This window comes from Puntigrus tetrazona, chromosome 19, assembly GCF_018831695.1.
Source record: "Puntigrus tetrazona isolate hp1 chromosome 19, ASM1883169v1, whole genome shotgun sequence".
Lineage (NCBI taxonomy): Eukaryota > Metazoa > Chordata > Actinopteri > Cypriniformes > Cyprinidae > Puntigrus > Puntigrus tetrazona.
The window spans coordinates 4,611,021-4,632,104 of NC_056717.1; the positions used below are offsets into that span (position 1 = coordinate 4,611,021).

Genomic DNA, 21,084 nt, shown 5'->3' on the forward strand with positions numbered 1-21,084 from the left:
CTATTTTGAGTCATTGTTTATCCGCCACCATAGAGGAGATTTTGAGCAGGTAGATCTCTATTAATTCTTGTGCATTCATGCTCTAATTTTATTCATAGTAAGATGGCAGTGATGCACAAAGGAAATAGATTATGTAAGGCTAGAAATGGTAATGCATAAGCATGCGTTCTTGTGTGCATGCAAAGGTCTGTTTTTTTATTTGATTTGTATTTATTTTGAGCTCTGTATGTTAATGTCACTTAAATTAAAAAAAAAAAAGACTGAGAAATTAAAAGGATTTATAAATGACTGTACTATATGCTAATTATATTAAATATGGTCTGAAAATCTACTAAGAGGTTTTGAAAATTGATTCTGGAAATGGATTTTGAAATGGAAAATATGTAGGTAATATTTCATAATATTACAGTGCATTGCAATATTATCTGTTTTCAGTCAAAAAAGGCTTTTGCGGGGGCAGTGCCTTTCAAAAAATTACAAATATATACCTTTGCAATACTAATACGTATACTTTAGGTGCAAATGTACATTCTGAGTGTAGAGACCATAAATTGTAAAACCTTATCGACCACAAACTTGTGACTAGTTCATGTTATTTTAAATGAATGATATTGACAATTGATTATAACAGAAAACTGAAAATGTAACTTCCTAGGTGTTGTGCTGAGTTGAACCCTTTGCCAATTTAGCTATATGTGACCAGTAAACTGCCTTTGAACAAGTAATATTGTTCCTTGTTAGGGTAAAGTTTGGCAAACTACTACTTTTCAGTGCTGCATCTTGCTGGTTCAGCTGATATTTTCTCCACACTGCTGCTTGTCACTTCGGAGGATGAACACAGTATAAACACCCCTCAACGCTTCATGCCACAACCAATACGTCAGGCGTAGCACTGTTTGACTCAAGAGCTCAACAGCACCTATATAATGTAAAAAAATAATGTTCATTTATTTTATAAAAGGTAATGAAGCTTTCACACTGCACTATAGTGGTTTCTGAAGGATCATGTGAGACCGAAGTCTGCAGTAATAGTACTAAAAATTCAACTTTGATCAAAGGATATTCAAGTAGTTCAAATAGAAAGTTATTTTTTTAAACAGTAGTTTAAACTGTTTAGATTAAACTCAATATTATTGCATTTATTGATTATCAACCAAATACAAAAACATAAAATACTTTTTTAAAAAATGGTCTATAATATGTCTTGCAATCATGCACAGTGGCTTTGCACAGAAATAATGCATGTTGTTCATTTAAAAGGTCGTGTTTTAGGGTGAAGTGTGCTTTGTATGTTTACTAGCAGTATCCATGGTGACATCTAATATCTAGATGACTGAGGGCATCAAGCTTTAACAAGCTCCGGCGTTATAGCAACCTTCTGTTTAGGGACTCTATTTAGACCGCAAATCCCTTTCACTAAAACATCCTGACACAGAGATCCTACAAAATGTCATTCACGTGAGGCTGCAGATGTAAAGCCTGTTCTGTATCTCTTCCTAAGCTCATTTTCTCTCCCTTAGTCACTTATGGGTACCATTTGCCACCGCTCAATTTGTGCCCCATTGTTCTAGCAGCCTAACAGGGGTTTTGTTGAATAGCCCCCCTTACGCTCACCAAATATGACATCTCCGCTGAGGTGCAGGAAACCACAGCGTTATTATTCTGGGACTTTGCGAATTGGGATATTGAGGGGGTTAGTCCTTTGTTCTCCAGACCCGCTGAATGGAAATAGAATAGTTTCTATATTTAGCGTGTGGAGAGAGCTGTAGCATATGTGAGAAAGCCAAGGTTGATTGAACCTAAATTGCTATTCGAAAAGTCACGTATTTAAGGGAACAATTCGTATGCACTTTTTGCACGGCTGCTCGGAGGAAGTAGGAATTAACTCGGTGAAGGTCTGGCGTGGACGCTGCTAGCACTGATGTTCTCCTTTCGTGCGACGCAAAATAGATTTGTGTCACAGGCTCTCCAAATGCGAGGAACATGTTGACCCGAGTTAAAGCGAATGTTAATTGTTACTCCCAAAATCATTTAGGGAAGGTTTGAATGGATTTGTAATGACGTCATGATCCTCAGTTTGTTATTCACTGTCCCTCGTAGCCTTGACTTGTGGGTCTGCAGATAAACGGCGGTGACTTCCACTCAAGCACAGGTTAATTATGTTAATTGTTGCATCCATATTATGTGTAGGAAGTCGGCAGTGATCTCATTTGATGGCGAATGTGGCTTTGGCAGACAGTAAATGTGCTAAGAATCCTCCATGAGCAACGATGGTTATTCATGCGTCATGTTCTACTTCGGTCGATGTGTGCTTTTCTATCTTTAGGTAAAACTGTACGTCACAAAAAATAATGATTCTGTCACCATTTGCTAACACAAACTTATGACTTTCTGAAGAATTTTCATGGTTCGCGTTTTCATAACTAATCACTGGGCAATTATAAACTGTCACAATCCTTTTTTCTTTAAGATTTAAAAATTAGTTTTATTGATTGATTTTAAATGGATTTATTTTAGTAAAAAATGCTTTACATGCATGTTTCATATTTTAACATCTGTTTTGCATGCAAGGGAAATAAGTTGGAAATGGGTTGTCAATGTCAGTTTCTCGTTTTTTAATGAATTTTCATTTTCAGTAAATCGTTTCTACACACGTAAGCTACAGTTGATCCTCCGCATGCTTCGATGCTCGTTTCAGAAAATAATTATCACTATGAACGTAGGAGATTTGTTTAAAATTTAATTACAATTGATAAATCGTTTTTGTAAATATGACTGATCTTATACATCACGTACTGTCTGTATAATACAACTTTTCCTAATGATACAGTGTTAAAAACCCAAAACGAAAATCACAGTACTTTGAAATATTGAATCGCAATACTTGTAGAAGCATAATTCTTAAAAATCCCAATAAATAAAATCACTCGAGTGTCACAGTAGTGTTGATTTAGGAGCTAAGCTTATCATCTCAGCCTTACTTTTGTGTTTTTGTACATTTACTGTTGCAAGGACAAAAAAGTAGTGCATTTCTGACATTTTCCAAGAGTTCACGGAGCGAGCACAAGCTGCAGGTCTGAGTGAACCGTGGTCTCCTGGACTAAACGGTACATCAAGGTCAAACGGTTTCCAGTTAAATGCCAAGGCTTTTTTGTTGGATTTATTTAGTTTGCCTCAATGTAGCTCATTTTGCCAACCAGTCCCTGCTGTCTGTACACAGAAATTTGGACTTGAAACAGTGACTTCCCATTTCCCATGATACTATTCACATCAACATTGGCATGCTGACTATCCTATTGTTTTAAATAAATAAATTAGTGAGCAACCAGGGCTCAATGCTAAGGATTTTTTCCACTGTTCAAATTTTTACTCGCCATGCCAATATTTTCACTGGCTCTGCCACAAAAAACCAAAAATCACTGTTTTTGGCCCGTATTGTTTTTTGTTCTAATAAATAAGCTTATATGACACCAAACTTTTAGATACCAATTAAAATTTGCAATTATCGATTCCAATGTCAAAACCACAGCAAAAACTAGTAACATAACAAATGTAAAGTCCAAATATTATTAAAGACAAGTAAACAGTCAGTAAATGAGAACAAATAGAATATTTGGAATAAGAAATTTAAAATAAGTAACTAACTACGACTTTACCCTCAATAAATTCTTAATTTTGCTATTATTAATAGTAAGGTAATTAAGTTTAGGTATTGGGGATTAGGGATGTAGAATAAGACATTAATATGTGATAAATTAGTGCTAATAAAGGGCTTATATTCTAGTAATATACATGCTAATAAGCGACTGATAGGTGTAACTGTAAAAGCGTTACCGAAAAATCCATGTAAACTTTTTTTTCTTTTAAAGACCAAAGTTCACCACATAGATGCATTCATATCAATTCAGTTGACCTGGTAGGTGCATCTGTACTACACTATAACTAAATATAGATTAATAAACTGCAAAGTTACTCACTAAGATGTATGGGGGGTTGCACTGTACACACAGAACATGCTTGAATGCTTTAAAGTCGCTTACATTTTTTACATTTCCATGCAAATTATAAACTTGGCGAAGAGCCAGTGGTGGACTGATCAAACAAATTCGCCAACTGTCCCCTGCGTCTTTCTTGCTTGCCCCGTGCCATCAAGCTGTCCTTTTTGACAAGCCCTGGCAACCATTCAGAACATCCCAGCAACCATATAGCGCTTATTGATCTCTTTGATGTGCGTCAACTATTATGTTTTGTGTAACTGGTAAGCACCAGAGGATTAAATTGGCATTTATTTATTCATTCATTTATTCATATATATAATCTCTTTGTGTTATTCTGAGTTAATGCGGCCATTCAAGGTTGAGTCGGTCCTGAAACATCACCATTAAAGGGAAAGAAATGCACGTAAGCCCGAGTGCTGTGAATTTTGAGGTGCGGAGAAAACATGTGTTTTCAAATGTCATCCAGCTTCTATTAGCTCTGCAGCCCAAATGTCTTTGGCATTCTTCAGCGTTCAGAAAGCTTTGGGTGAAGAAAAAAATAAATCCCTAATTGGCCGTCTGGCGGTTATCATATTGTGGTTCGAAACTCGACGGTGAAATGTCACCAGTGAACCACGACCTCGAAATCACGATGTGGTCCCCCATGAAGTACTTTAGGACTGTGAGATCGTGACCTACGTGACCTTTCTCATCCAGATGCCTTACCACAGTGTCTTGTGTAGGAGCTTGCAGAGTTTGTTGGGAATGTGGCCTTGCTCCACAACTCAACTGCTCAAATGTTCTGTATCAGATGAGGCAGAATGTTTAACGTACCACCGATTTATTGGCTTGCTGTTTGAAATGGTTATTTCTTTGGATTAACGTCCTATTGCCATGTGGGGGGAAGAGATATGTCTGAGGCAATATGTTATTGAATCTGTTGATGTTTTCTCAGTAGGAGGCAAAGATTTGGTCCGATATACACGCTTCCACACATCGTGGCAGTCATTCTCCAAACAACTGCTGCATACTCTTGTCTGATTGTATCAGTTGAGTTGTTTGCCGTGACCAGAAGATTGGTGCTTTAGAAATGTGTTCATGGTTTCCTCTGCTTCCTGATGAGATCTGGTACACATTGCTGTTTCAAATTAGCGTTGAGTTTACTTGTAAAAAGAGATTTTGCTGATTTTTATGGTTTAAATGGTCTACGAAGAGATATGGAAAGAAATTTTGAAGGCCAGCTTGCTGCCACAGGCATGCGTTGTCATCGGTTGGTTTTCAAGATATCTCATATTGAGCTGGCTCACTGGCTCTAGAACGAAGTCGGTCACCATCTCTGAAAGAAGGCAGAGATTTGGGGGCGAGTTGTTTTTAAGTCATTTATTTAGGTTAGTAGACAACTGTAGCTGCGGGATATTGAGGAAAACTGATATTGCAATTTTGCGATATGACAAAGATTTACGATCATTTTCATCGGGTGACTTGAATTTGGAAATAATGAGCTCTATTTGGAAATAATCTTTGTAGCATGATTGGGGAAAACAATGGGAAAGAAAGCTAACTAAGAGGAAACGTGAATTTTGAGTGTTCACATTTTATGTTTACGGTGCACTAAAACTAGCTCAAGCCTCTTTCAAGACCAGGATGCACTAAGCTTAAAGAGGCAGATTTTTGCTGAAGTGAAGGCTTTAGAAAGCAGCATCATTCAGTACAATCAAAATACCATTAACACTTTGTGTTTTTGAGTTCTTTACACTCCTCTAGTCATTTTTAACAAAATAATTTGTCTTATTCCCTTCTGCATGTTTTATGAGTATTGTTGTTTCAAATCATGAAACAGGTTTGCGTCGCTTGACTTTGTGTATCTTCAATATTAATTATCAATTACATTTTCACATTTAATCACATTTGATGGTAGCAGTTGTTGTAGCTTGAGTTAAGATTTGGATGTAAATTTGTTGATTCTCAAAAACAGCAACAATTGTAAAATGTCAAGAAACTCGTTTTTATTTGGTGAAATTAATTCATTTATTGTTTGAGTTTTTTAAAAATGAACTGCATAGTAGCATACATGTAGCTCATGATAACCACAGTTAAAGCCGCACATACACTATAAGCACCTCAATACTACGGTGAAACTATATCTTTCTGTTTTTTTAGATATTTGTATATATTTAGTATAAATGCCCAAACACTTTAGCTTAAATCACAAAAATACTGTTAAAATAATCCACTACGCCTTTAATACACACACCTAAGTCTAATGCTGCAGAGATGCGAGTTGTGCCTTACTGTGAGATGGTGTGTTTGTTGTTGTGACTCCATTGTCTGTGTGATGAAGTGTGTTTGATTGCAGTTCTAGCAGCACGTTATCAGCTTCATTGCACATTTCACACCTCAGCTCTCTTTGAGACCCGCCTCACCACTGCTAGCACCATGTTAAGTGCTAACAAGTTGAGAAATTAGAACACCATCTTCTCTCTGTCTGCTGCCCTTTATCTCTGCCTTTTCTCCCAAAAAATAGTCCTCCTCAATGCTGAAAGTTAAAGCCGAAGGGAGTAAATTCACTTCGTTTCAAATGAAAGATTGCTAGCAGCAAAGCTAAGTGCCGCCTTTGCCCTCTCGGCAACAAAAACCAAACAGAATAGTTTTTTTCTGCATTTCTGCATAGTGTTTCTTTCACTTTCAAATGTTTGAAAATGCAAACGAAGTCCCTTGCAATAATAAATGCCGGGTGTTAAAGGTCTGTATCCATATGCATTGTTTCCTCCAAAATATGTTCACTTTCATATAATTAAACATGGTTTTATATAAATGACTCCATAGACCCACCCACTCCAGACACAGCACTTAAGTTGTCAAGAACAGAGGGCCGTTTTTGAAGCAGTAGGATGTATTACATTACAGGGCCATATAGGGCAGCGGTGCATAATTATGGCTGATGATAATTGTATGATATAATACCAAGTGCAAATAATAGACTTACAGATTTATACTCATCTTGAGAGTTTTAAACCTGCATTGCTTTTTAAAACAGCCCCCATAGTAACCGTTTTTCATTAGTAATAAGTCATAACTTTTAGAAATCTCAAAACCAAAGACATATTCTTCATAAAAGGTAACACTTGTAAACTTTTAACTAGGACTATGCTTAATTACTACTAATAAATGGCTAATATTCTAGTAAAATTCATACTAATAAACAACTTATAGGTGTAACTATAAAATAAAGTGTTACCAATTCATAAGTTTAACCTCCTGTATAATATTTCTCTATTCAATATTGTATATTTAAAGGATTAATCTCCACATGAATTTATGAATTTTACTTGCTGCCATGCCACATCTGAGCCTCATGAAACATCTGAAAACCTCTGTAGTTTAAATTAACTTATTTATGCTATTAGCAGCTTATTTGGCTTACTCTGCTACTTATTATATTGTTCTAAATATTTTTTTAACTTAGGGTGACAAGCACATCTAAAAGAAAAGAAAGTATTGAACCATGTGTAACAGTATATTAAAACTGTGCATGAAGTCTTAAAGAGACAGCAGCTTAATGAGACCTGCTGCTGTCTTTCATTATACAGTGGAGACAATCCAGTGTTATTTTACAGCTGAATAGGTTCTAGTTAGAACTAACTGAAAAAATATAAGTATTGATCATTTAATTTGTATCTTATTGTTTTTGTTTGTGCTAATCCGTATTAGAAGTATCTGTGCAAAAGTCAGTTGTCATTTTAAGAAGTCTTAAATTCGTGGCTGCAAAACCAGGAAAAACTAAACATCCTAATGTGATTAATTAGCTTCAAAGGCTATGATTTCATGAAATAAGTGTCTGCATAAGAGTTCTGCATAATGTCAAATGTGTTACTGCTGCACGTTCTACAGAACAATTCACAATCAATGAATACTTCATATTTATGCAAATGACGCTTGCGATCTGCTGCTTATAAATTATGGCTGTTTCTTCATGATTATATTATAATATGTTATGGAGGGTTGTAAGAGTGCATTTTTTTTATATTAAAAACAAAAAACAAGTAGAAACATCAAATACAAATATCAGTATGCATGTGAGGAAGACAAATAAAACACTAGAACGAGTGGGTAGCTTACAATAAGGGGGAATAAATATAATAATAATAATAATAATAACACTACATAAAAAATAAACAAGCAACGAAGGACGGCTATTTAAACTTATTCAGAGTCAATAGAAATGAATTTTTGATATAGCTCCAAAGGCCCAACACATTTTTATTATTGCTAGTCAAACAAAAAGATGTGAGCAGTGAGTCAGCCTCAATCAGAAAATATGAGAGCAGGAATTAAGCCCATAATTTGTTCTTTGTGGATAAAAAAAAAAATGCCAAACAAGAATCTAAAATATATTTTATAGATTTGTTGGCGCAAATGACTGGGAGTTTGTTTAAATGGGAATATAAGTCAAATAATTCACAAATAATTAACACATGTATTAATGTTTCATCTTCATCGCTACAAAATGTGCATGTATTAGGAATATCTGCATATTTAGACACAGTTGAGTTAACAGGGTATACAGACGTGGACAAAATTGTTGGTACCCTTTGGTCAATGAAAGAAAAACTCACAATGGTCACAGAAATAACTTTAATCTGACAAAAGTAATAATAAATAAAATTCTATAAATGTTAACCAATGAAAGTCAGACATTGTTTTTCAACCATGCTTCAACAGAATTATTAAAAAAATAAACTCATGAAACAGACCTGGACAAAAATGATGGTACCCCTAACTTAATATTTTGTTGCGCAACCTTTTGAGGCAATCACTGCAATCAAACGCTTCCTGTAACTGTCAATGAGACTTCTGCACCTCTCAGCAGGTATTTTGGCCCACTCCTCATGAGCAAACTGCTCCAGTTGTGTCCGGTTTGAAGGGTGCCTTTTCCAGACTGCATGTTTCAGCTCCTTCCAAAGATGCTCAATAGGATTGAGGTCAGGGCTCATAGAAGGCCACTTTACAATAGTCCAATTTTTCCTCTTAGCCATTCTTGGGTGTTTTTAGCGGTGTGTTATGGGTCATTGTCCTGTTGCAAGACTCATGACCTGCGACTGAGACCAAGCTTTCTGACACTGGCTAGTACATTTCTCTCTAGAATTCCTTGATAGTCTTGAGATTTCATTGTACCCTGCACAGATTCAAGACACCCTGTGCCAGACGCAGCAAAGCAGCCCCAGAACATAACAGAGCCTCCTCCATGTTTCACAGTAGGGACAGTGTTCTTTTCTTGATATGCTTCATTTTTTCGTCTGTGAACATACAGCTGATGTGCCTTGGCAAAAACTTCGATTTTTGTCTCATCTGTCCACAGGACATTCTCCCAGAAGCTTTGTGGCTTGTCAACATGTAGTTTGGCATATTACAGTCTTGCTTTTTTATGATTCGTTTTCAACAATGGTGTCCTCCTTGGTCGTCTCCCATGTAGTCCACTTTGGCTCAAACAACGACGGATGGTGCGATCTGACACTGATGTTCCTTGAGCATGAAGTTCACCTTGAATCTCTTTAGAAGTCTTTCTAGGCTCTTTTGTTACCATTCGGATTATCCGTCTCTTAGATTTGTCATCAATTTTCCTCCTGCGGCCACGTCCAGGGAGGTTGGCTACAGTCCCATGGATCTTAAACTTCTGAATAATATGTGCAACTGTAGTCACAGGAACATCTAGTTGCTTGGAGATGGTCTTATAGCCTTTACCTTTAACATGCTTGTCTATAATTTTCTTTCTGATCTCTTGAGACAACTCTTTCCTTTGCTTCCTCTGGTCCATGTCGAGTGTGGTACACACCATATCACCAAACAACACAGTGATTACCTGGAGCCATATATATAGGCCCAATGGCTGATTACAAGGTTGTAGACACCTGTGATGCTAATTAGTGGACACACCTTGAATTAACATGTCCCTTTGGTCACATTATTTGCAGTGTTTTCTAGGGTACCATCATTTTTGTCCATGCCTGTTTCGTGAGTTTATTTTTTTAAATAATTCTGTTGAAGCATGGTTGAAAAACAATGTCTGACTTTCATTGGTTAACATTTATAGAATTTTTATTTATTATTACTTTTGTCAGATAACAGTTATTTCTGTGACCATTGTGACTTTTTCTTTCATTGACCAAAGGGTACCAACAATTTTGTCCACGTCTGTATTTTATGCATTATTTTAATGTGGACTTCGTCGGTCTATGTTTATGAGGCAACAACCACACTCTTCTCCAATCTATATTTTCAGTTAAGGCAGCCCCACCGGATCTGCTTCGAGAAGCAATACAGTCTGCAAAGCTACAGAACTGTTAAAAGCTTTAGGCACAAAAAAGCTGTACAATGAGGACGCTGTCAAAAAAAAATAAATTTCTCAAATTAACTTTTATTAACTTTAGTAAATCAACATTTGTGTGAGAATCCTTATCATTTAAACAGCAGGTAGGTTTCTTGAATTATCTTGTCCGTCTCAGTTTGTTCTGTTTCTTCATGTAACTCCAGACTGATGATGACTGATGAGGCGCAACTAGCCTTGATGGATACTTTGCGTAAAGCCAGCCAATCAAATAAGTACTTGTGATTTTTGAAAAGCGTTTGCAAATTTGATACGTGTCCGACAGTGAATGTGCTGTGGGTGGCCCGCGAGGTCCGCTCGTCATCTAGAGCGACAGCAAGCGCTTTAACACACCCGGAGGCATCGATTCTGTGATCATCAGCTGACACGGAGAGTGAAATGTGTGATTGATAAGGCTTCATCAGCCCGTCGCCTCAGAAAACACCCACCGCTCATGCAGGTATCAATACGTTAGAAACGACACCAGCTGTGAAGCGCTTTCAGACCAGCATGAGCCTTTTTCTTCTCTCAGAAAAACACTTCCCAGAACTACGTCCTGTGTAATTTGCTGCTGTTTGAAGACGAGGCTTATTTTTTCCTTATTTTATTTGCTTCAATCACAGTGGTCCAGCTAGCAGAGATTTGATAATCGAGCTCTGTTTGTGTTCAGTGATTCAGAAATTTGATTACAGCTAATAGTTTCTATGGCAGGCCTGTCAAAGATGGCTTGTACACCCACAAGTGGCTCTGTTTTCTTTTTTGGCAAGCTGTGTCCAAAACAACATGTTTTCTTTCTTGCTGTTTTGTCCTACTTTGTCAGTCAAGCTAATATGTAGGTGAAAAATATGACGTTCACCTCAAGTTACCGTCACAAGGATAGCAGATAAACATCACATTTTCATTTTTGGTTGACCTGTCTCTTTAAGGGTTTGGATGACTTAATTAATAACATTCATTTTCAGATGAATTTTAACATTTAACATCTTTTAACATATTTCACTATGCTTTGCAGACTTTTTCTCACAAGTACGATCTGATCAGGGTCCACTGGTAACAGCGCCATCGGTTTTTCTTACATTCATTAAAATGTATTTATGCATTGTTTTTATATATGCAAAGTATATTTTCTGCTATGACAATTGGATTATTTAGCCGCTTTTCCTTGCGGATTACTTTAGAAAGACGCATTAACTGTCACTAGCATTTTCTGAAAATAAGCAGCATTTTTTTAACATCTCTAACCAATTTCAGATTCACTCTCCAAACCCTATTTTTTACTTATTTATTTTGTTCCTTTTGGGCACTGGTTTCCCTAAATAAGTTGGCCGTCTTCCTGCATTATTTATTAATAGAACACGTGTGAGATTTTGTTAACATTGGCGGCCCAATTGTCACAAATTCTGTCATCAGTGACCTATTTTAAAGTAGAAGAGTCTAGTTTACAGGGCCTTTGACACGTGTCTCAGTAAATGAAGCTAGTATAGTCTGAGCAGTGTCTGTTCTTTTGTCTCTGGACTTCAGTGCTGGCCACACTTCACATTGCATTACATTACTATACTAGACTCTGGCACTGTTTGCTTTTGGTTGGTATTTGTACATTCCTTTAGATTTATCTTATCTTGTGCAGCATTTAGATGACAGATGGCCCTTTAGGTTTTGACTGAGAATACTGATAATATCAGGACGTCTCAGACAGCATTGGTCAGGCAGAGCACTTTGCCACTCGGGTCACCGTGAGCCTTTGTGATCATCATCAATGCCGTCGTCTCTACTCAAGCCGAAGCTAAAGCTTTGCTGTTTCTAATTGAAAAGCCTGGTACCCAGGCGGGAATGAAATTATCCTCCCGAGTTGTCATTTTGAGCAACATAAAAGATGATGGGAAACTCTTTCTCACTGTCTCTCGGCTCTTTAAATTTTTCAGCGGTCTTATGCTGAAGGGGAAAAAAAAGAGACAGGGTTTGGTCTCAGTCTTCTGTTCTTGAATGATTCCTGAGCTAAAATGGAGGGTCAATTTTGATGTCTGATGCCGTGACTTGGCTCAATGTTATGACATGAACTTTACTTGCGAAGTAATCATGTTGTAGATGGTTGTGTGGTATGTGCATGGACATATTCATTTTAATTGTGAAGATCTTAAAGATCATCAAAACATCTTTTCTGAATATACCCTGGTAATACATTCATATGGGCATCATTCATACAGGCTTGCCATGTGAAGATGCACCACACTAAGTTCTATTGCATCAGACACACTGATGGTTCTTTTTGTTACGCTGTGAACAAAGCTGCTAGGCTTTTAATAGAAACGTGACCAGAATTGAAAACCTGATGGCTTGAATGTTTACAGAGCTGCTTCAGGACTTGCTGAAGATCTAAAGGTCTTTAGGCCGCCGTCTCTGTAGGCCAGACCGAAGCTCTTCATTTATCCCACAGCATTCACAGTAGACACAGCTTGAGTTTGTTGCTTCAAAGAGGATGCTTTTTTTATTATTGTAAGATGTAGGAGCCCTAAAATTTTCACATGGAGTGCTGAACATACACTTAAAAAGTGTAGCTGCTTTTGGCGCTCTTTTTCCCTCTATTGCTGAGGGTTTACTGTTGCCACGTACAGCTCAGATCGCCCCAATGCTGTTGGCTCAATCGCTTTCCGTGCTGCAGCCAACCCTTCAGTTCACAGTATAAACCAGAGCTTTGTTCAAACAATAGAGAATTTGTAACCCTGACTGTGAGTCCAGGCTCACTATCTTAGTCTTGTCTCTCCAGCAAATTGCACCAGATAAACAAACTCTATGCCCGGAAGATTTATGTAACATCTTGTATTTCTTCACACTTCCAGACTTTACCTGCGCTGCCTCATATATTTCCGATTCCAGGCCACTGAATTGGGTACCAAGGTTGTTTGTGCTCTCAGTGAGTGTAGTGTGTTTGCAATGGGAAAGAACTCTCACGACGAGACAAGGTCAACAAAAAGCACAGAGGAAATCATAGACAACCACATCTGCTCTTTTTTTTTTTTTTCTTCTTTTTCTTTCTTTTTTTGGCAGTATTGCAATAAATATGCTGTTCGGCTGGATATGCCGAATGATCAAATACACAATTATTACAAGGTTTCTGAAAGCATTCTAGTACTTTTAGAATGTGATGTAAACCCAGATTTAGGAATATAACAAATGCTTTAATAGTCAATAGTTAATTAGTTACGCCAAAAAAATCTATAAATATGTTCATTATGAGTGATTTTTGACACCTGTGTATTTGCTTAATTTTGTGTGGTTGTAATTTATCATGTTACATAATGTAATACTATGTTTATGCTCTGTATGTATATGAATAATGTCATATGTAATGTCAGATGCATTTGGGTCAGTTAACTCACTAGCAAACATCTAGTGAGTTGCATCATTTACGGTTTAGCTCCAGCTTGGAGTCATGGATTAAGTGCAAGATTATCTGATACCTTCTGATTATCGCCTTCAGAAGTTTAGTGCATTAACATTTTGCGATATTGTTTTTGTCGACACTGTTTAATTAAAAAAAAAATATATATAGTAATGATGCACTTTTTGTGCCTTAACTTTAGTATTGATGACATCTAGAAATCTTTCATTACCATTTTCAACACTACCTTAATATCAGATACCAACATAAAAGCTTTTTATGATTAAAAAACCTAAATAGAAAAGTCAATTCACCTACAGTAACCAACTATTTGCAATTCAGTTTATCTTTGAATGTACTTTTCTTAAATACTGATTTATTGTTTTTTGGATTTGGCTTGAAGGGGACAGACGTTATCTTAGTTTGGTCATGTTGAAATAAATGATGGCTATAAGCCCCGTATTACATTTCTTGGTCTCTACATAGCAGGAGCTCCATCATTTTCTCTCTCCTGAGACTTCTTTCAAGCTTCGGGCGTTCATCTTTTACAGTGAGAAACCGCTGTGTGGAGTCATAGGAACCTTCTGAGATATTACAAAATCTGTGCTGTATATTTCACTGAAGCTGTAATGAATAATTCATCTGCGGTGATGGGCCGTACAGTAAGGCAGCTCGACTGCAGCCTTGAGGTGACTTTTAACATTTGGGGTTGGGGAACTTTACATAGCATCACTGAATTCATGCAATATCTTTTACCTTATAGGTTATGAATAATGTAACGTGTCCAAATGCTTTTTCCTCCCCGGCGGCTCTTTGTGACGCACTCCCAGTCGACCTTCGTGTTTTCACCCAGACAGCTGCTACATTATGAAAAGTTCCTTTCCAAATTAGTGGAGGTTGACTGTTATTTGGGTGCAAGGATTTGGCAGGCAAATCTGCATGGCCTCCCACCTGATACTTTGCACCGCATTTATTTTAAGCCTTTATGCCCTCGTGCGCTGGGCAAAAAAAAACTTCTCTAATTTGTTTTCTGCAAGATATGTGCATACGAGAATAAGGGTAGTCATGCGCAGGTCTTCACCTCTAGTTTTGGATATTTTGGATAAGTTGTGCTTCCATACCAGACTCCCTTGTGACTCTTATCCAGACCTTATTCAGAGTCAAACTTAACCGGACAGGAAGAATTTTAATGTTGACTTATAAAAACGTGCTTACGAAGTGGCCTCGCACTTTGCCATATTAGACGAGCTTTCATGGCACTTAAACAACGGATCCACAAAGAGTGTAGTGCTTTTTTTTTTTTTTTTTAAGAATGTATATGTTTTAAGCACCTTTTTTTGCTAAACATATTATGCAAAATGGTATGGGAAAATTAACTTGTTAATTATTCATTTGAACGGTAACAAATTTACATATTTTTTCTTGGCTAATTAAACACTACTCGTCTCGTCGTTATCTTTTAGTCCCACAAAACACACCTTCCCAATTACAGAATAAAAGGACAGTCCTCATGTGCCCAATAAAGATGGTTCATTACTATCACTATACTTATCTACCTATCGGTGTCATGCCCCAACCCTCATCCAAAGTTCATCCAAAGTGGGTAGTCCACCTTTTGCAGTGAGAATCATGGCCTCATATTTAGAGGTGTTGACGCTCTTTCCCAATATTTTACACTCAAACTGCGTTCCAATTGAAATGACTCACCCCTTTGCCCTAATCCCTTTAAAGGAATTAGGAGCTTTGAAGAGATGAAGGGTGTAGGGTGTTCATGCTCATGGTGTGTTGCATATTTATGATTACAAGAGTCGATTTTCGGTGAAAGGAAGAGAAAACTGACCCAGTACTGATTTCCTTCACAAACACCACAGCCCCAGCGCTCATTCATTTACCTGATGCTTCTCTGTGACTGGGTTGTGGTGCCAGCAGGCCAAAGCTGCTTTAACCCTTATGGCAACTTCATTGTCTTGACAGTGAAATTTTTTCCCTTAAATACAAACATTTTGGAGGCATGAGACTGGATGTAATATAAATATAAATTCAATTTGTACATACAAAAAAAAAAAATTTAGAAACTGAGCCTAATTTTGATGTGTATGTTTATCCACGGCTGAGAGGAGAATGATCACACGAGCTCTACCATCTTCTTTCCCATTGGCTGTTTCGCCTGAAAGTCAATCTTCATTTGCATATAGTTGAGGGATTCTTAACTTTGTCCTATCGCTGGACATGCCCCATCCAGTCGCTAATAGACACTGATATTGTTGCTCTTGTCTGGAAAAATCCAGCTCTCCATTAAAATAAATGGTATTGTGTTGCTTTGTCGTTGTGTCTCAATTCCTCCAGGCCAGAAGAGACATGTAGTTCATTTAGTCTGCTCTGGGGTCTCTTCTATACAAACCTCAACTGAGTCCTTTTGACACAGAGCAGTTGTTCCAGTCCCTCCTAGATGCCATAACTTTGCACCCTCGGTCTTGGCTCAGACATCTTGTGGAGAAAACTCTTTCAGACAATTATACCAAAAATGTAATTGTTTTGGTCACAACATGAACATATGTGAGGCTACTTCGAATGCCCTCAATCTCTGCTCCACCACACTTCACTACCATGATCTGGTGCAACGACTTTCTGTTGTCACCATTCTGATCCACCTGTCAATGTTGTACTCTCACCTGCCCTCAATACTGAGCAAAAGCCTAAAATACTGGAACTCCTCCTGTTACAGCCATATCACTCTGTAGTCCAAGACTGGTTGCCCACTTAAGCTAAGCAGGGTTTAACCAAGTCCTGGATGAGAGACTTCCTGGGAAAACTAGTTTGAGGTTGTAAAAGGTGTTAGTGGGGCCACCAAAGGAAGCTCACCTTGCAGTCTGTGGGGTCCCAATGCCCTAGTATAGTGATGGGACACTATGCTAGAAAAAAAGCACCATGTTTGGATGAGTCATTAAACTGAGGTCCTGACTTTCTGTGGTCACCTAAAATCTCAAAGCTCTTTTTTATAAAGAGTAGAGATATAACCCCAGTGTCCTGACCAAATTCCATCCTCTGGCCCTTGTCAGTCATGGCCTTAATAATCCCATTCATTGACTTTGCTCTATCACTTTCTGTCCTGTCCACCTGTATCTGCTGTTTGGTGAGCACAAGGAGAATAAATTTATTCATCCATTCACTTACTCACTCACTAACTTGGGGAAGCAACTCTCTTCCTACCCAAAGTCATACTACTTCCCTACTATTTCACATTAAGAAACAAACTGTTAGGTTACAGCCATTACAGCATGTTGCATATGCATTAATTACATGCTGCTCAACATGCTGCTTATGCATTTATTACTAGGTTTTTTATACATTATGACAGTGCTTTGCCATGGCCACATCCAACAGGGCCTTTGAGTATGACGTCAGTTGAAAGCACAACAGAAATAATCAATGTTGTCCATTTTTCTCCAGCTATTTGTCTGCATGGAGCTATAGTGCTGATGGTGGCCTTCTAAAGCAGTCGCCTTAAACTTCAAAAAGCCACAGACAGCATGTAATGCATTTACCCAGCAAGAGTGATGAGACATGTAATTGAATTACTTTTTTTAATATATCAGTGCTTGACTCCTCACTGAGCTGAAAACGAGAGAGGCAAACCCACAGTGTGCCTGAGAACGTTCTGGTCCCTGGACTTCACATTTACACACTAAAAGATGCCAACATCAAGTCCTTCTGGGAAGTGTATGCTTACAAACATTGACTTTTTCAATTATAAAGTGATTTGTAATGCAATTTTAAAGTTGTGTTTTTTGGGGGGGTTTTGGCATTTCTTCTAGCAACTTTTTTTTTTTTTTTTTTTACTTAAGCCTCATTAAGCATCACAGTGAAGAGCTTGATCTATTTTACCCTATGAACTGACATATAGTGTCATTAAAAATGTAGTTTGTATTTTTGTCCAAATGTAGTAGTCAAGTCTGTCACCTTATAGTGTGTAGAACTTTAATTCCACTAGAAATTGCTATTCTATACCAAGATCATCAGGGCATCTGCTGTTCTTTCATTTTGAGGAATTTTATCAAAGACTAAACTCAAAGTCGGGAAGACATGTAATATAAGTGCTGCTTTTAACTTGACAGGTCCATGTTCAATTGCACTCTTGTCAAAAATCCAGTGTCTGAAAGTAAATTTTGAAGTATTAAAAATCCTCCCCTGGCGAGCAGCGAGTCGCCATCACTTTCCCAATATCTCTCTGCCTGTCAGTGAATTGGGGGCTTGCGGGAGTCTCTGCTTTTATTAACTTGGGAATGACGCTGCCAGTTTGTTTTTCGTGGCCCATACAAAGTAAATGGCTTTGGTTTTGTGTATGCCAACATATAAGACTCCCTAGCAAGGACACATAATGACTTTAAGTCATTTTGACTAATAAAATGTCTGTTGTTAAGCTGATAAACCAGATGTTAAGCTGCTACCACTCTGAAAACGTTTTTCAAACAACTTTTTGTAAAGTCATGAGTAAAAGTGGAAGATTATTTGTTTTATCAAAGGTTATGACCTTATAGAGTCATGCATCTTTGTGTAACTATACAGTGATGAAACGTTTTAATAAAACCTTCCCAAATATGTGGGTGTCTCTCTTAAGTATCCGATGGTAATGGTGGGCTGTCAGCCCTGGAGCCAGTGTTTGCTTTCCAGGGTTCATTTGGGTTGGCTTTGCTCCATGCAATGAATCCAAATCTTCCATGTAATTTGTGTTTTTTTTTTTTTAAAGGGTTAGTGGACCCCCAGGTGAAAATTCGGTCATTAATTGCTCTCCCTCATATCATTCCAATCACGTAATAACTTCGTAACACAAATTAAGATATTTTTGGTAAAAGCTGAGAGCTCTCTGACCCTCCATAGACAGCAACACAACTGAAATGGTCCAGCTCCAGAAACCTAGTAATACAATCCATGTGACATCAGTAGCTCAACTTCAGTTTTGCGACGCTACAGGAATACTTCTTTTGCACAAAGAAAACAAAAATAAGAATTTACTCGATCATTGATTAAGTCAGTTTGAGTTTGCACAGCTTCAGTCACATTAGACCCCAGTAATGAGAAACCTGTTGCCTTAATACCATTTAGAGGGAACCGCAGTGCATTTATACCACATTTCGAGCCAGTAAAGCTGATGTTTGTGCATCTGTTTGACAGGGCTTTTGGGAAATTGTCTTTCTCTTTGTTCCATCTGTTTGCACTTATCAGTTACCTCGCTCATCTAATTATGTTTGTGCATTACAGCAGCACTAGGTCACTTTAGTGGTGCTGATGTATTATATTGTCCCATTTGGTCAATGGATTCTGATTAGCTTGAATGCTATTCTTGTTTTTAGTGCATGGACTCTGATTGACTTGTTTACTGTATTAGCTGTTTATAACGTAATGTGCCGCACTAGTAACTACCCATTACATCGTTGCTATTGTTTTTGTTTTAAGTCTATACATTTTTTTTATTATAATGTGGAGCAACCAGCATCTAGGGGAAACACCAACTACGTTGTTATATTATTGTATGTATAGCATTAACATGACAGCATTTCATTTTTTAAATATCACCATTATTAACGTTTTTATTCCAATATATTGCAACTACTACACCAACAAGGCATTCGAGCACAACAGGGGCGGTGTATAAAGACGTCATTTGACCTCTGAATGATCAAGTTAAATCAAAATATTTGATCTGCTAGGACATTAAATAGTCATTTCAGTTGAAGATTGCTTCGAATGATTCAATTGATATAATCAAATTTTTCTACATCATTTTCTCATTAAATAGCTTGTCACACAAATAAAAATGGGCGGCTATTACTATTTTGCAGATTTATACCAGACATTGGACATACAGTTCTCTAGTTTGACCTAAATATTAATTAACTATATCTGCAAATTTAAATGTTATAAGTAATCAGCATTTATTCTTGAAGTATTAGTGGACGCTGCAATAATGTTGCTCTTGACCTTTGTCTGATACTAAAGGCGAAGTTAATGGCTCCTTCTGTGTTAGAACTTACCTTAAAGTATGATTTTAATTCATGTCTTAGATTCGCTATGGTGCCGTTCATAATTGCATCCCAGGGGTGCCTGGGGATTGTTCCATCTACTAAGATGCTTCTAGATAACACCCCTCACAAACAGTCTACTTTTAATTAAATGTTTCCCCCTCATTACGCTTATCTGTCAGATTAAACTAGAAAAAGTTCTGCGGGGCTATTTTTTTAAGCACCTTTCCTTGAGCTCATTTATAACCTGTGTACATGGCTTTGGCATATTTTCTGCAGGCTGTTTCAGAGGCTCCATTCACTGTAATAATAAGCAGAAGGGGAAAAATGGTGTGTGTGATTGCTATTCCTAAGAGGAGGAGAGAGCAATTACACTGGACCAGTGATCAGTCGTATGTGAAGTTGCTGATCATTTTTGCCAGTGCCTGTCTAACGGCTCTTGCTAAGAATAATTGGGGTGATCTGAGCCCCCAGCCTGCCTTTATGAAAGCACTAACATGTATCAGTGAAAAGCCCAGACCGGGGCTAAACACTTGAGTGCTAACATTCACACACGTTAAAGGGGTCATAGCGTGACAAATTGAATTTTTTTTTTGGAAGTGTTCAGTGCACTATAAACACACATCGCAACTCATAACTGAAGAACCGAACTGTTGAAATAACTAGCTCCAAAATTCTGCAACTTTCTAATTTTAGTAAGATGTGTTCTTCATCTCATGATGTCAAACTAATTGTAGATGTTTTAGACAAGCTCTCCTAGACTGTTCCAAAACGTCTTATCTTGATTTTGTTTAATAACCCTATTATTTAGTGCAGATCTTACTTAGGTCTTACTTTCTCAATTTCGACCATTATTTGTATTGCAAAATAAGAAGTAAAATTCTACAAAGCTGAAACAAATATAAAATATGAAGATCTATTGTGTATTTGGACAGGATTTCTGCCATCTGGTAAAAAAAAAAAATTAATTGCAGAAGCTTAACTTTTCTTTTTTTAAAAAAATCGTTTTAAAGTAATTTATGCAGTCATTCATTTCACACATTCTCTAAATAAGTGGGTGTAATTCTTCTGCATTTTGGAAGTTTTTAGGTGAAGTGACTTGTGGCCAGGTATGGTGACCCACAATTTGTGCTCTGAATTTAACCCATCTAAAGCGCACACACACAGCAGGTAATTTTGGACTCATTGGGCTCATACAATTTTTTTTTTTTTTTTTATAATTTTCATAAAAATCACTACGTTTTGAGCCACTCATCAAAACCATCAGTCAAAATTGACTAAACAAGGGTTAAATATTGGAAACCACAAATTAGGATTTATGTAATTCCTTGCAAACAGTCCCAA

The 21,084-nt window shown here is 37.3% G+C and overlaps 1 protein-coding gene across 3 annotated transcripts in view; it reads left to right on the forward strand.

The window, feature by feature from the left end:
• The window catches only part of ctdp1 (CTD (carboxy-terminal domain, RNA polymerase II, polypeptide A) phosphatase, subunit 1), an 82,813-nt gene that overhangs the window by 29,223 nt on the left and 32,506 nt on the right, over window positions 1–21,084 (forward strand). The gene's annotated exons all lie outside the window — the stretch shown is intronic.